The following is a 4,772-nucleotide window of genomic DNA, read 5'->3' as shown; positions in this document are numbered from 1 at the left end:
TAACATCACATTTAACCCCATAAAGTCAATACTGTTATTTTTCTCTAATAAAAAGGCAAGGAAACTGGACGAACTTGCTAAATTTGCTGAGACTACACCCATATTTATCAGGTCAGGACTAGATGACATTCCATGTCCTTCCATTTCTAATGCTCTGAATTATTGGGTTTAACTCCTATTTTGACTATAGCAAATATACTCTGTGAACATATATGTCCATGGAAAGGTAAATAGATATTATACACATAGTTTTCATATTTCTTTTACATCCTTTGATCCAACAAACATTTACTGAGAGCTTATATAGCTCCAAACATCTCACTGTGTGCTGGGGGTGCAGAAATGAATATGTTGTGGTCACTGCTCTTGTCAGACAAATTTAGCACCTGATTTTTTTAAAATCCAAAACGACCACCATTAGATGCAAGATGTTTACTGATTTGTATTTTTTCTACATTTCTTTAGATCCAAATTGATTGCTTTTAGAGCCAAGATGTTTACTGATTTGTTTTTTTCTACATGATCTATTTTAAAGAACAAATAATTAAGTAAAATATAAATATTATTGTATAATATCTTCATACTTGGAGACCCAAAATTTGAAAGTTTAGGTGAAAAGTAAAGAAATGTAAATCTGTAATATTTCCATTGATTTTCATGTGATAAGGACGAGGAATCAGGATACCAGCATTCTGCCTAAAGCAGGCCCTTTTGTTAATGGGAAAATCCATAACCCTCTCTGGGCCTTAGTTTCCCCATATGTAAATCATCATAATAACATCTACTGTGTGTGTCTCAGAACATTGGGAGGATTTTGAGAAAATACGTCACAAACTGAAAGGAAGCAATTATAATTACCATATTTTGAGCCGCCAACCACGCTTTAAGTCGCGGCAAAACGCAAGCGAGCCAGGCTGAGGGTCGTGGCAGCTATGCAGCGAGGGCGGCGCCCTTCGCCGCCCGCTTCTCAGCTGCCAGAGGACTGTAGGGGAGGTGGTGGCGGCCGCTGGGGCCGCGGCGTCCGCGGCGTGAGCGAGGAGGTGGAAGTGTAGTTCTCCACCGGGCGTTTGGGCTCAGTCGAGGTGGATTCGGCGGCGGCAGCGGCGGCGGTGGTAGCCGCGCGCAGCACGGAGGAGGAGGAGGAGAGGCCCGAGCGCGAGCACTTTTGGAAGGTCATTAATGCTTTTCGCTACTAGGGCACCAGTATGCATGAGTGAGTGAACCGAACAGAAAGACAATTTCGATCACTTCCAGCTAATCAACAGAAACTACTTCCTCAGTTTCTTCTTCACTTGGACAAGATCCGGAAATGCATTGATCATAATCAAGAAATACTCCTGACCATTGTGAGTGATTGCATACATATGTTTGAAAATAAAGAATATGGAGAAAATGGGAATGGAAAGATTATGTCAGCATCTATATTTGACATGGATAAGTTAAAATCCACATTGAAACAGTTTGTACGAGACTGGTGTGAAACAGGGAAAGCAGAAAGGAATGCCTGTTACCAGCCAATCATTAAAGAAATTTTAAAAAATTTTCCAAAAGAGAGATGGGATCCTTCTAAAGTAAATATTCTGGAACCTGGTGCTGGACTAGGAAGACTAGCCTGGGAAATAGCTATGCTAGGTTATGCTTGTCAAGGAAATGAAGAGTTTTTAAATGCTCTTTTCTTCCAAATTTGTACTCAATAGATGTTCTCAAATTAATAAACATAAGCTTTATTCCTGGATCCATCAGTTTAGCAATAACTGGAGGTCAACAGATCAGATTCATCCCATCTTTTTCCCTGATGTTGGCCCCCGCAGTCTTCCTTCAGGTTCTAACTTTTCTATGACAGCAGGAGATTTTCAGGAGATATACTCAGAATGCAATACCTGGGACTTTATTGCTACCTGTTTCTTCATAGACACAGCTCACAATGTAATTGATTATATTGACACAATATGGAAAATACTCAAGCCAGGTGGAATTTGGATAAATCTAGGTCCTCTGCTGTACCACTTTGGAAATATGGCAAATGAACTTTCCACAGAATTGAGCTATGAGGATCTAAAAAACGTTGTTCTGCAGTATGGATTCCAGCTAGAGGTGGAAAAGGAATCTGTCTTGTCAACATATACTGTGAATGATCTCTCCATGATGAAATGCTACTATGAATGTGTCTTGTTTGTGGTCCGTAAGCCACAATAATGGTCTCAAGTGATATCACCAAGAAAAATAAGTTCAATAAGAGCAAATCCTGAAATAAACAACTCAAAAACAACTATCAAATGACAGGACACAACCTCAAATCAGTGGTGCCTTCTTATTCCTAACAAAGTTTAGAAATAGTGTCTATTTTCTTATGTCTTATTGCTTTTTCAGAAATATACTATGCCATGCATATTTGTATTACACAAGTAAAAACTGAGGAAATATCTTCAAGTTTACCTTTTTCTTGAAACCCAGAATTGTCTTTCTGTAGGAAACACTTTAGTGTCTTCATGAAGCTGTCAATTCCAGGTCTGCCATACTGATGACTAATAGTATTGAAGTCCATTAATAGTCTTTTTTTTTTGGTATGCATTACACATGTTATTTTTAGAAGAGTCTAAGGATCCTCTCATATTCAACATCTGGAATTGAGACTTTTATTCACTTAGACCTAAGCAATCACTACATAAAATGTGTCTATTCTTTTATTATTCATTTTATTTTTTCTAGCTCAGCTGAACTTAGAGAAGCATCAAACCTTTCATTTTTATGAAATATTAAATTTAATGGTATCACAGGTCAGTAAAAATGCACTCAAGTAACTAAGAAATGAGTAAGCCTTTTGTCCATACTAAACTGACCACTTTTTGAAAGCATACTCATCATGGATCACTCTGAAATGTATGAAGATTTCAACAATCTTAAGTGAGGCACAAAAGCCTTTATTAAAGGTACTGTTAGGGAACTGGGGAAATAATAAAATCTGCCCATTTGAAATGTATGATTTCAAACTATAAATGAATAATACAGTCTGTCAGTGAGATGTATACAACAATGTCTTTTCTTTAGATTACCTGGATACGAAAGCACTTTTTTTCCATCGAAACAATTACATACTAGTAAAAACTGTCATGGTAGTATTAATGAGGGGAAATTTTGAGTATGAAATTCAGGGATAAATTACTGCCCATGGTCTGTGTCTCCAATATTATAAGCAGCAGCCATTAATATAATTTCAGATTAACACCAACTTTTTTCCCTGATAGCTGGGGCTAAAACAGTATATGCTGTTTTAAATTTCTACCTCTAGCAGATTTTTATTGGAGGGAATTTTCTTTGTATTTTTTGTTAATTCTATTTCCTGTAGCTTGGAAAGTAAGGATGACAAAAATAATGTTTTAACCTTTTCTTGGAGAAAAGGAAGTAGTACTCTTGAATATTTTCACAGGTTATTGTAGTGGGATTAAGTGACCTCTCTCTGGCCATTTGGATTAGATAAACTTAATCTCAATAATGTGCTGTTGGCATAAACGTCATGTTTTAATGGGAAATTTTACTTGTCTTTAAACCATTATGGCCACTTGGGTTGGGGGAGTCACTACACAACCTGGCATTTCACTAATAGGAGCCAGATGCATATAGTAAGGGAGCTCTTTGCCCTCTATGCCCATTATGCAGTGAAGGAATCCATGAAGCTACTTGGACTTGTCAATTTATGCAGCCTATAACCTGTTGGTGGGTTTTTAAAAAATTATTTCTCTTTTTTGTGTGTGTCCCTTAGTACTTGGCAGATGTTCTTTTAGTGGAAATTCTCATTTTTTTACCACATGAATAAACTTGAAAAAAATGCTTCCCACAATTAGTATTATTTTTAAGAAAGAAAAGACTTAAAAGGAATCTAGGTATTTTTAAAGAATCCATTGAAAGAAATGCGTACTGTTTTTGAGTAATTTAGAAAAGGTTTTTATTCACTGACTAGTTCTCACTTTTTTGGAAAGTGTATCAAAACAAATCTTGTTCTGCTCAGAGAGGCAAAAGCAGGTTGACAGTGGTGGGCTGGCTTTATTACTTAAAGTTCCTGCTATCAGGTTTTATTCTTTAGTAATTTTACTTATATTTATAAATTATGGCTTACATTTTAGTTAATTCTGAAATCAGTTTTTAATTTCTCCCTCATATTATGCACACTTTCTTAAATATTTTACACAAATTTGCATTGCTTTTTTTTCTCTTAAAGCTTTCACAGTTAATATCACCTAAACTTGAAAACTGTGGTATTAGTCAATAAAAGGAGTGTCTTTAGAGGATTTAATTTTCTGTTTCTTTTATGCAGCCCTACTAAAGTGTGTAAGCCTTAACAGTTTTTTACTTTTTTCTTGTTAGCTTTATACACAAATGTTACCATTCATTTTCATAAAACAGGAGGAGAAGGTCATTGTGCTTGCTGTTTATTTTTTTCCCCCCATGAAGAGGTGCAGGTTAGGGTATGTTAATCAAGTGAGCAAGGTGGGATATGTAAAATATAAAGAGAAGCTGTATAAATCACAGTATAAAATTATGAAGTTTTGGAAATGTTAAATGTACTGTTTTTATATGTAATTCACATTCTAAAAGTTGCCACAAAGGCTGAATTGGAAGCTTCATGTCTGCATGAAATTTCCTGTATTTTTAATGTGTACGATGGACTTGATTTTTCTTGAATATTAAGGTCTGCCAATTGCTACGAACAATATTTGCTTGGTTATTTCTATCTAACTTAGTGATAACCATATGGGAATTTAAATTAATGAGTG

At 35.8% G+C, this 4,772-nt stretch overlaps 1 pseudogene; it reads left to right on the top strand.

Annotated features, from left to right (window-relative positions):
- The first annotated feature begins 932 nt into the window (after positions 1-932).
- LOC129071670 (carnosine N-methyltransferase-like) lies at positions 933-2,196 on the top strand (annotated as a pseudogene).
- Positions 2,197-4,772: the final 2,576 nt, after the last annotated feature.

The sequence above is a fragment of the Pteronotus mesoamericanus genome, unplaced genomic scaffold (assembly GCF_021234165.1).
Source record: "Pteronotus mesoamericanus isolate MK-2021 breed Mesoamerican mustached bat unplaced genomic scaffold, CSHL_Meso_final contig_27, whole genome shotgun sequence".
Taxonomy (NCBI): Eukaryota; Metazoa; Chordata; class Mammalia; order Chiroptera; family Mormoopidae; genus Pteronotus; species Pteronotus mesoamericanus.
This window is presented reverse-complemented; position numbering and strand designations above follow the sequence as displayed.